This window comes from Salmo salar, chromosome 20 (assembly GCF_965601325.2).
Source record: "Salmo salar chromosome 20, fSalSal1, whole genome shotgun sequence".
NCBI lineage: Eukaryota > Metazoa > Chordata > Actinopteri > Salmoniformes > Salmonidae > Salmo > Salmo salar.
This window is the reverse complement of record NC_138310.1, coordinates 47,843,930-47,856,816: the sequence shown is the minus strand read 5'-3', so window position 1 is coordinate 47,856,816 and position 12,887 is coordinate 47,843,930.

Genomic DNA, 12,887 nt, shown 5'->3' with positions numbered 1-12,887 from the left:
CTGATATGAAAATATCTGAAGAGTCGATTCGGGAACTAGAGACTCTATAAAAAAAATCCTGTGGTGCCCCGACTTCCTAGTTAATTAAAGTTTACATTATTAGTTTAATCTCGTGATAATAATTACACATAGAGAATTGATTTGATAAAATAAGGCTTCACATTTAATGATAGTAAAGACACGTGGTTGATGATATTACTAGGTTAACTAGCTTGTCCTGCGTTGCATATAATCAATGTGGTGCCAGTTAATTTATCATCGAATCACAGCCTACTTCGCCAAATGGGCGTTGCACGAATGAACCTAACCATAAACATCAATGTCTTTCTTAAAATCAATACACAGAAGTATATTTTTTGAAACCTGCATATTTAGTTAAAGAAATTCATGTTAGCTGGCAATATTAACTAGGGAAATTGTGTCACTTCTCTTGCGTTCATTGCACGCAGAGTCAGGATATATGCAACAGTTTGGGCCGCCTGGCTCGTTGCGAACTAATTTGCCAGAATTGTACATAATTATGACATAACATTGAAGGTTGTGCAATGTAATAGAAATATTTAGACTTAGGGTTGCCACCCGTTCGATAAAATATGGAACAGTTCCGTATTTCACTGAAAGAATAAACGTTTTGTTTTTTCGAAATGATAGTTTCTGTTTTTGACCATTTTAATGACCTAAGGCTCGTATTTCTGTGTTTATTATATTATAATTAAGTCTATGATTTGATATTTGATAGAGCAGTCTGAATGTGCGGTGGTAAGCGGCAGCAGGCCCGTAAGCATTCATTCAAACTTTACTGTGTTTGCCAGCAGCTCTTAGCAATGCTTGATTCACAGCTGTTTATGACTTCAAGCCTATCAACTCCTGAGATTAGGCTGGCAATACTAAAGTGCCTATTAGAACATCCAATAGTCAAAGGTATATGAAATACAAATGATATAGTCGACCCGTCATAATTCCTATAATAACCACAACCTAAAACTTCTTAACTGGGAATATTGAACCACCAGCTTTCATATGTTCTCATCTTCTGAGCAAGGAACTTAAACGTTAGCTTTTTTACATGGCACATATTGCACTTTTACTTTCTTCTCCAACACTGTCTTTTTGCATTATTTTAACCAAATTGAGCATGTTTCATTATTTATTTGAGACAACATAGATTTTATTTATGTATTATATTAAGTTAAAATAAGTGTTCATTGTTCATTCAGTATTGTTGTAATTGTCATTATTACAAATATATATATATATATACATACATACATACATACATACATACATACATACATACATACATACATACATACATACATACAGTTGAAGTCGGAAGTTTACATGCACCTTAGCCAAATACATTTAAATTAAGTTTTTCACAATTCCTGACATTTAATCCTGGTAAAAATTCCCTGTCTTAGGTCAGTTAGGATCACCACTTTATTTTAAGAATGTGAAATGTCAGAATAATAGTAGGGAGAATGATTTATTTCAGCTTTTATTTCTTTCATCACATTCCCAGTGGGTCAGAAGTTTACATACACTCAGTTAGTATTTGGTAGCATTGCCTTTAAATTGTTTAACTTACGTCAAGCGTTTAGGGTAGCCTTCCACAAGCTTCCCACAATAAATTGGGTGAATTTTGGCCCATTCCTCCTGACAGAGCTGGTGTAACTGAGTCAGGTTTGTAGGCCTCCTTGCTCGCACATGCTTTTTCAGTTCTGCCTACAATTTTTCTATAGGATTGAGGTCAGGGCTTTGTGATGGCCACACCAATACCTTGACTTTGTTGTCCTTAAGCCATTTTGCCACAACTTTGGAAGTAGGCTTGGGGTCATTGTCCATTTGGAAGACTCATTTGCGACCAAGCTTTAACTTCCTGACTGAGGTCTTGAGATATTGCTTCAATATATCCACATAATCTTCCTCCTCATGATGCCATCTATTTTGTGAAGTGCACCAGTCCCTCCTGCAGCAAAGCACCTCCACAACATGATGCTGCCACCCCCGTACTTCACGGTTGGGATGGTGTTCTTTGGCTTGCAAGCCTCCCCCTTTTTCCTCCAAACATAATGATGGTCATTATGGCCAAACAGTTCTATTTTTGTTTCATCACACCAGAGGACATTTCTCCAAAAAGTATGATCTTTGTTCCCATGTGCAGTTGCAAACCGTAGTCTGGCTTTTTTATGGCGGTTTTGGAGTAGTGGCTTCTTCCTTGCTGAGCAGCCTTTCAAGTTGTCATTATAGGACTCGTTTTACTGTGTATATAGATACTTTTGTACCTGTTTCCTTTAGCATCTTCACAAAGTCCTTTGCTGTTGTTCTGGGATTGATTTGCACTTTTCGCGCCAAAGTACGTTCATCTCTAGGAGACAGAACACGTCTCCTTCCTGAGCGGTATGTTGGCTGCGTGGTCCCATGGTGTTTATACTTACATACTATTGTTTGTACAGATAAACGTGGTACCTTCAGGTGCTTGGAAATTGCTCCCAAGGATGAACCAAACTTATGGAGGTCTACAATTTTTTTTTTAAGGTCTTGGCTGATTTCTTTTGATTTTCCCATGATGTCAAGCAAAGAGGCACTGTTTGAAGGTAGGCTTTGAAATACATCCACAGGTACACCTCCAATTGACTCAAATGATGTCATTTAGCCTATTAGAAGCTAAAGGCACAGTCAACTTAGTGTACGTAAACGTCTGACCCACTGGAATTGTGATACAGTCAATTATAAGTGAAATAATCTGTCTGCAAACAATTGTTGGAAAAATGACTTGTGTCATGCACAAAGTAGATGCTGACTTGCCGAAACTATAGTTTGTTAACAAGAAATTTGTGTAGTGGTTGAAAAACGAGTTTTAATAACTCTAACCTAAGTGTATGTACACACACACACACACACACACACCACACACACACACATATATACTGCTCAAAAAAATAAAGGGAACACTAAAATAACACATCCTAGATCTGAATGAATGATATAATCTTATTAAATCCTTTTTTCTTTACACAGTTGAATGTGCTGACAACAAAATCACACAAAAATAATCAATGGAAATCCAATTTATCAAGCCATGGAGGTCTGGATTTGGAGTCACACTCAAAATGAAAGTGGAAAACCACACTACAGGCTGATCCAACTTTGATGTAATGTCCTTAAAACAAGTCAAAATGAGGCTCAGTAGTGTGTGTGGCCTCCACGTGCCTGTATGACCTCTCCACAATGCCTGGGCATGCTCCTGATGAGGTGGCGGATGGTCTCCTGAGGGATCTCCTCCCAGACCTGGACTAAAGCATCCGCCAACTCCTGGACAGTCTGTGGTGCAACGTGGCGTTGGTGGATGGAGCGAGACATGATGTCCCAGATGTGCTCAATTGGATTCAGGTCTGGGGAACGGGCGGGCCAGTCCATAGCATCAATGCCTTCCTCTTGCAGGAACTGCTGACACACTCCAGCCACATGAGGTCTAGCATTGTCTTGCATTAGGAGGAACCCAGGGCCAACCGCACCAGCATATGGTCTCACAAGGGGTCTGAGGATCTCATCTCGGTACCTAATGGCAGTCAGACTACCTCTGGCGAGCACATGGAGGGCTGTGCGGCCCCCCCAAAGAAATGCCACCCCACACCATGACTGACCCACCGCCAAACCGGTCATGCTGGAGGATGTTGCAGGCAGCAGAACGTTCTCCACGGCGTCTCCAGACTCTGTCACGTCTGTCACGTGCTCACTGTGAACCTGCTTTCATCTGTGAAGAGCACAGGGCGCCAGTGGCGAATTTGCCAATCTTGGTGTTCTCTGGCAAATGCCAAACGTCCTGCACGGTGTTGGGCTGTAAGCACAACCCCCACCTGTGGACGTCGGGCCCTCATACCACCCTCATGGAGTCTGTTTCTGACCGTTTGAGCAGACACATGCACATTTGTGGCCTGCTGGAGGTCATTTTGCAGGGCTCTGGCAGTGCTCCTCCTGCTCCTCCTTGCACAAAGGCGGAGGTAGCGGTCCTGCTGCTGGGTTGTTGCCCTCCTACGGCCTCCTCCACGTCTCCTGATGTACTGGCCTGTCTCCAGGTAGCGCCTCCATGCTCTGGACACTACGCTGACAGACACAGCAAACCTTCTTGCCACAGCTCGCATTGATGTGCCATCCTATCGTTTTTATATATATATATAAATAAAGATTGGCCAATTTAAATCAGTAACAGCTTTTTTTGGTCCTCCAATAATCGGTATCGGCGTTGAAAAATCATAATCGGTCGACATCTTGTACAAACTATAGCATAAGGGGACGACAAGCAGATAAGAGGCAATCCGTAATTTTGATTAAGACATTAATGGGCGAGCTAGGACGTAGTCAATATGACTATTTGTTCACCACTTTTGAAATGTACAGTGACAGAATTCAGAAAATGGGCTGTTCTTACAGTATTCTCCATGTACACCAAGTCAGAACCGTAGGATAAATAAAGGGAGCATATAAGCAGACAATGAAAGCTCTTACAATATTCAATGATTACATTTCTCTAAAACAGGCTATAGGCTACATGTGCACCACCAAGTCAGAACAGTAGGCTAAATTATGAGGGGAAAAGGGACCAACTTATTAGGGTGAGGCACATGGGCTACTAACAGCCTACTATACAACATACACTTAGTATTACTTTCTTAGCTATAGTATACAGTGCATTCGGAAAGTATTCAGACCTGACTTTTTCCACATTCTATTATGTTATAGCCTTATTCTTAAATGGATTAAATAGCTTTTTTTCCTCAATCTACACACAATACCCCAAAATGACAAAGCAAAAACAGGTTTTTAGAAACATTTGCTAATTTATTCACAAAAACATTTACATAAGTATTCAGACCCTTTACTCAGTACTTTGCTGAAGCGCCTTTGGCAGTAATTACAGCTTCGACTCTTCTTGGGTATGATGCTACAAGCTTGGCACACCTATATTTGGGGAGTTTCTCCCATTCTTCTCTGCAGATCCTTTCGAGCTCTGTCAGGTTGAATGGGGAGCAGATTTTCATCAAGGATCTCTCTGTACTTTGCTCTGTTTATCTTTCCCTCGATCTTGACTAGTCTCCCAGTCCCTGACGCTGAAAAACATCCCCACAGCATGATGCTGCCACCCCCATGCTTCACTGTAGGGATGGTGCCAGGGTTCCTCCAGAAGTGATGCTTGGCATTCAAGCCAATATTGGTTTCATCAGACCAGAGAATCTTGTTTATCATGGTCTGAGAGTCCTTTAGGTGCCTTTTGGCAAACTCCAAGTGGGCTGTCATGTGCCAAGCGGGCTGTCAGAGTGACTTCCATCTGGCTTTCTCTACCATAAAGGCCTGAACTATGAACTATGAGCATCAGGTTCTTGGTCACCTCCCTGACCTAGGCCCTTCTCCCCCGATTGCTCAGTTTGCCGAGTGGCCAGCTCTAGGAAGGGTCTCGGGGTTTCCAAACTTCTTCCATTTCAGAATTATGGAGGCCACTGTGTTCTTGGAGACCTTTAATGCTGCAGAAATGTTTTGGTACCCTTCCCCAGATCTGTGCCTCGACACAATGCTGTCTCGGCGCTTGGTTTTTGCTCTGACATGCACTGTCAACTGTGTGCCTTTCCAAATCATGTCCAATCAATTGAATTTTCCACAGGTGGACCCCAATCAAGTTGTTGAAACATCTCAAGGATGATCAACGAAAACAGGATGCACCGGAGTTCAATTTCTAGTCTCATAGCAAAGGGTCTAAATACTTATGTAAATAAGGTGTCTGTTTTTTATTTTTAATACATTTGCAAAATGTTCTAATAATCTGTTTTCACTTTGTCACTCTGGGGTATTCTGTGTAGATTGCTGAGGAAAAACAATTATTTAATCAATTTTAGAATAAGGCTGTAACGTAACAAAATGTGGAAAAAGTTAAGGGGTCTGAATACTTTCCGAATGCACTTTATGTATATACAGGATCAGTCAAAAGTTTGGACACACCTACTCATTCAAGGGTTTTTCTTTATTTGTACTATTTTCGACATTGTAGAATAATAGTGAAGATATCAAATCTAAATAAACCACCGACAGCGTCACCAGCAATGCACCCCCACACCATCACACCTCCTCCTCCATGCTTCATGGTGAGAACCACACATGCAAAGAAAATAACAGATTTCCACCAGTCTAATGTCCATTGCTGATGTTTCTTGTCCCAAGCAAGTCTCTTCTAATTGGTGTTCTTTAGTAGTGGTTTATTTGCAGCAATTCGACCATGAAGGCCTGATTTCGTCTTTTGTGCTTCTAGTCATAAATCTATGCAGCCTACTCAATCACTTTTTATAGCTACTGTTTACAGGCCTCCTGGGCCATATGCAGCGTTCCTCTCTGAGTTCCCTGAATTCCTTGTAGTCATCGCAGATAATATTCAAATTTTTGGTGACTTTAATATTCACATGGAAAGGTCCACAGACCCACTCCAAAAGGCTTTCGGAGCCATCATCGACTCAGTGGGTTTTGTCCAACATGTCTCTGGACCTACTCACTGCCACAGTCATACTCTGGACCTTGTTTTGTCCCGTGGAATAAATGTTGTGGATCTTAATGTTTTTCCTCATAATCCTGGACTATCGGACCACCATTTTATTACGTTCGCAATCGCAACAAATAATCTGCTCAGACCCCAACCAAGAAGCATTAAAAGTCGTGCTATAAATTCTCAGACAACCCAAAGATTCCTTGATGCCCTTCCAGACTGCCTCTGCCTACCCAAGGACGTCAGAGGACAAACATCAGTTAACCACCTAACCGAGGAACTCAATTTAACCTTGAGCAATACCCTAGATGCAGTTGCACCCCTAAAAACTAAAAACATTTGTCATAAGAAACTAGCTCCCTGGTATACAGAAAATACACGAGCTCTGAAGCAAGCTTCCAGAAAATTGGAACGGAAATGGCGCCACACCAAACTGGAAGTCTTCCGACTAGCTTGGAAAGACAGTACCGTGCAGTATCAAAGAGCCCTCACTGCTGCTCGATCATCCTATTTTTCCAACTTAATTGAGGAAAATAAGAACAATCCGAAATTTATTTTTGATACTGTCGCAAAGTTAACTAAAAAGCAGCATTCCCCAGGAGAGGATGGCTCTCACTTCAGCAGTGATGAATTCATGAACTTCTTTGAGGAAAAGATCATGATCATTAGAAAGCAAATTACAGACTCCTCTTTAAATCTGCGTATTCCTCCAAAGCTCCGTTGTCCTGAGTCTGCACAACCCTGCCAGGACCTAGGATCAAGGGAGACACTAAAGTGTTTTAGTACTATATCTCTTGACACAATGATGAAAATAATCATGGCCTCTAAACCTTCAAGCTGCATACTGGACCCTATTCCAACTAAACTACTGAAAGAGCTGCTTTCTGTGCTTGGCCCTCCTATGTTGAACATAATAAACGGCTCTCTATCCACCGGATGTGTACCAAACTCACTAAAAGTGGCAGTAATAAAGCCTCTCTTGAAAAAGCCAAATCTTGACCCAGAAATTATAAAAAACTATCGGCCTATATCGAATCTTCCATTCCTCTCAAAAAAAATGAAAAAGCTGTTGCGCAGCAACTCACTGCCTTCCTGAAGACAAACAATGTACACGAAACGCTTCAGTCTGGTTTTAGACCCCATCATAGCACTGAGACTGCACTTGTGAAGGTGGTAAATGACCTTTTAATGACGTCAGACCGAGGTTCTGCGTCTGTCCTCGTGCTCCTAGATCTTAGTGCTGCTTTTGATACCATCGATCACCACATTCTTTTGGAGAGATTGGAAACCCAAATTGGTCTACATGGACAAGTTCTGGCCTGGTTTAGGTCTTATCTGTCGGAAAGATATCAGTTTGTCTCTGTGAATGGTTTGTCCTATAACAAATCAACTGTAAATTTCGGTGTTCCTCAAGGTTCCGTTTTAGGACCACTATTGGTTTCACTATATATTTTACCTCTTGGGGATGTCATTCGAAAACATAATGTTAAATTTCACTGCTATGCGGATGACACACAGCTGTACATTTCAATGAAACATGGTGAAGCCCCAAAATTGCCCTCGCTAGAAGTCTGTGTCTCAGACATAAGGAAGTGGATGGCTGCAAACTTTCTACTCTTAAACTCGGACAAAACAGAGATGCTTGTTCTAGGTCCCAAGAAACAAAGAGATCTTCTGTTGAATCTGACAATTAATCTGGATGGTTGTACAGTCGTCTCAAATAAAACTGTGAAGGACCTCGGCGTTACTCTGGACCCTGATCTCTCTTTTGAAGAACATATCAAGACTGTTTCAAGGACAGCTTTTTTCCATCGACATAACATTGCAAAAATCAGAAACTTTCTGTCCAAAAATGACGCAGAAAAATGTATCCATGCCTTTGTTACTTCTAGGTTGGACTACTGCAATGCTCTATTTTCCGGCTACCCGGATAAAGCACTAAATAAACTTCAGTTAGTGCTAAATACGGCTGCTAGAATCCTGACTAGAACCCAAAAATGTGATCATATTACTCCAGTGCTAGCCTCCCTACACTGGCTTCCTGTTAAGGCAAGGGCTGATTTCAAGGTTTTACTGCTAACCTACAAAGCATTACATGGGCTTGCTCCTACCTATCTTTCCGATTTGGTCCTGCGGTACATACATACAAGTACGCTACGGTCACAAGACGCGGGCCTCCTAATTGTTCCTAGAATTTCTAAGCAAACAGCTGGAGGCAGGGCTTTCTCCTATAGAGCTCAATTTTTATGGAATGGTCTGCCTACCCATGTGAGAGACACAGACTCAGTCTCAACCTTTAAGTCTTTACTGAAGACATATCTCTTCAGTAGGTCCTATGATTAAGTGTAGTCTGGCCCAGGGGTGTGAAGGTGAACGGAACGGCTGGAGCAACGAACCGCCCTTGCTGTCTCTGCCTGGCCGGTTTACCCTCTTCCCACTGGGATTCTCTGCCTCTACCCCTATTACGGGGGCTGAGTCACTGGCTTACTGGTGTTCTTCCATGCCGTCCCTGGGAGGGGTTGCGTCACTTGAGTGGGTTGAGTCACTGACGTGGTCTTCCTGTCTGGGTTGGTGCCCCCCCTTGGGCTGTGCCATGGCGGAGATCTTTGTGGGCTATAGTCGGCCTTGTCCCGGGATGGTATGTTGGTGGTTGGAGATATCCCTCCAGTGGTGTGGAGGCTGTGCTTTGGCAAAGTGGGTGGGGTTATATCCTACCTGTTTGGCCCTGTCCGGGGGTTTCATCGGATGGGGCCACAGTGTCTCCTGACCCCTCCTGTCTCAGCCCCAGTATTTGTGCTGCAGTAGTTTATGTGTCGGGGGGCTAGCGTCAGTCTGTCACATCTGGAGTATTTCTCTTGTCTTTTCCAGTGTCCTGTGTGAATTTAAATATGCTCTCTCTAATTCTGTATTTTTCTTTCTTTCTTTCTCTCTCTCGGAGGACCTGAGCCCTAGGACCATGCCTCAGGACTACCTGGTTTGATGACTCCTTGCTGTCCCCAGTTCACCTGGCCGTGCTGTTGCTCCAGTTCCAACTGTTCTGCCTGCAGCTATGGAACCCTGACCTGTTCACCGGACGTGCTATCTGTCCCAGACCTGTTGTCCCAGACCTGCTGGAACCCTGACCTATTCACCGGACGTGCTACCTGTCCCAGACCTGCTGTTTTCAACTCTCTAGAGACAGCAGGAGCGGTAGAGATACTCTCAAAGATCGGCTATGAAAAAGCCAACTGACACTTACTCTTGTGTTACTGACTTGTTGCACCCTCGACAACAACTATGATTATTATTATTTGACAATGCTGGTCATTTATGAACATTTGAACATCTAGGCCATGTGCTGTTATAATCTCCACCCGGCACAGCCAGAAGAGGACTGGCCACCCCTCATAGCCTGGTTCCTCTCTAGGTTTCTTCCTAGGTTTTGCCCTTTCTAGGGAGTTTTCCTAGCCACCGTGCTTCTACACCTGCATTGCTTGCTGTTTGGGGTTTTAGGCTGGGTTTCTGTACAGCACTTTGTGATATCAGCTGATGTAAGAAGGGCTATATAAATACATTTGATTTGATTTGATTCACGCAGTACCTCTGAACAGTTGATGTTGAGATGTGTCTGTTTCTTGAACTCTGTGAAGCATTTATTTGAGCTGCAATCTGAGGTGCAGTTAACTCGAATGAATTTATCTGCAGCAGAGATAACTGGGTCTTCCTTTCCTGTGGCGGTCCTCATGAGAGCCAATTTCATCATAGCCCTTGAAGGTTTTTGAGACTTCTAAACTTGAAAATATGAAATATCTTTATTCATGTCACCTAGGGAGAGAGGGGAATGTAGAACGTTTACATTCTGTCAGAACATGTTATTGTTAGAGATGAGGTATCCTATGGAAAGGAGAAGGGCCACATTCTGGTACAAGTCAACAGGACAGACGTGAGTTGGGGAGGAGTGAGGAATTTGGGTCGAGGTCAGGTCAGATGAAGTGAGAAAGAACAGGCATTACTAAAGTCTTGTCTAGGATCAGAGATGTATTGGCGGTCCAGATGTGTAAGGAGGAGGCTCAGCATAGGAGAACGATTTAAATACCAGTACTTGTGTAAATATGTATTTGTTCTTTCAGCTGTTTGACCCATGGGTAAATAAACTTGGTTTGAGCTTTCCTCAGGTTGTAGGTTCTGATAAACTGAGTAAAACCGAACATAACAAAATAATGATGGACTGTTGTTTCTCTTTGCTTAATTGAGCTGTTCTTGCCGTTATATGGACTTAGGGCTATCTTCTGTATACCAGCCCTACCTTGTCACAACACATCTGATTGGCTCAAATGCATTAAGGAGGAAAGAAATTCCACAAATTAACTTTTAACAAGGCACACCTGTTAATTGAAATGCTTTCCAGGTGACTACCTCATGAAGCTGGTTGAGAGAATGTCAAGAGTGTGCAAAGCTGTCATCAAGGCAAAGGGTGGCTACTTTAAAGAATCTCAAATCTAAAATATATTTTGATTTGTTTAACACTGTTTTGGTTATTACATGATTCCATATGCGTTATTTCATAGTTTTGATGTCTTAACTATTATTCTACAATGTAGAATAAAGTAAAAATAAATAAAACCCCTGGAATGAGTAGGTGTGTCCAATATATATATTAGGTGTGTCCAATATATATATTCCTTTTTAAAGGAACTCAGTCTGGATTTTAACTTACTCTTGAAATAGAATTCACAAGCTGCAATTTCGAAATTGGGTAGTGCATCATCACCTCCTCTTGTCATCTTAGTCATTGCATATCTTCGAAATTTCCAGATCAACTAGACCATGTCAACTAGTTTTTTATTTAGTTTTTTTGCCCAAAGATATTGTTGTAATGTTTTAGTCACTCAAATATCACATGAATACACACTAGACATGTAAAATGTATAGAATTGCAGGAAATACGCTTTACATTTACAAAATTCTCTCCACCAACTAGAGGGGTGTAAACAGTTTGAGTCATGCAAAGTGCTTTTGCCCATAGAAATAGACGTGACATGTGCGTGTGCAGTCGAAAGCGTTCCACAGGGATGCTGGCCCATGCTTCCCACAGTTGTCATGTTGGGTGGATGTCCTTTGGGTGGTGGACCATTGTTGATACACACAGGAGCATGAAAAACCTAGCAGCGTTGCAGTTCTTGACACAAACCGGTGCACCTGGCACCTACTACCATACTGCGTACAGAGGCAGTTAAATCTTTTGTCTTGCCCATTCACCCTCTGAATGGCACACATACACAATCCGTCTCAATTCTCTCAAGGCTTATGAATCCTTCTTTAACATGTCTCTTCCCCTTCATCTACGCTGATTGAAGAGGATTTAAAAAATGACATCACCTGGGTTTACCTAGTCTGTCATGGAAAGGGCAGGTTTTCATGTTTTGTACACAATGTATGTGGGATAACATAAAGCAGTGTTTCCCAATCTTGGTCCTGGGGACCCCAAGGGGTGCATGTTTTGGTTTTTGCCCTAGTACTTCACAGCTGATTCAAATATTTAACTGATCATCAAGCTTTGATTATTTGATAACTGTGTAAATCTCTGTGGTACTCTAATTAAGACAAAACATTTTAATTAACCTAGCACCATTAAAACGCAACCTGTAAAGTGTTGGTCCCATGTTTCGGGAGCTGAAATAAAAGATCCCAGAAATGTTCTCTACACACAAAAAACGTCTTTTTTTTAAATTGTTTTAAACAAATTTGTTTACATTCACATTTCAATAATTTACAGTAGTGAATGCATACATTAATATTTTCTTTATGTACCTGCTCAGCCCACAACCCTTGCACCTGACAGGTGTGGCATATCAAGAAGCTGATTAAACAGCATTATCATTACACAGGTGCACTTTGTGCTGAGGACAATAAAAAGCCACTCTAAAATGTGCAGTTGTCACACAACACAATGCTAGATCTCCTGTGGCTCAGTTGGTAGAGCATGGTGTTTGCAATGCCAGCATGGTGTGTGCAACGCCAGGGTTGTGGGTTCGATTCCCACGGGGGGCCAGTACAAAAAAAATAATACAAAAATAAAATATGAAATGTATGTATTCACTACTGTAACTCGCTCTGGATAAGAGCGTCTGCTAAATTACCAAAATGTAAATGTAATGTTTCAAGTTTTGATGGAGCGTGCAATTGGCATGCTGACTGCAGGGAGGTCCACCAGAGCTGTTGCCGGATAATTGAATGGTCATTTCTCTACCATAAGCCGCCTACAACGACGTTTTAGAGAGTTTGGCAGTAAGTCCAACCGGCCTCACAACCACAGACCACGTGTATGGCGCCATATGGGCGAGCGGTTTGCTAATGTCAACGTTGTGAACAGAGTGCC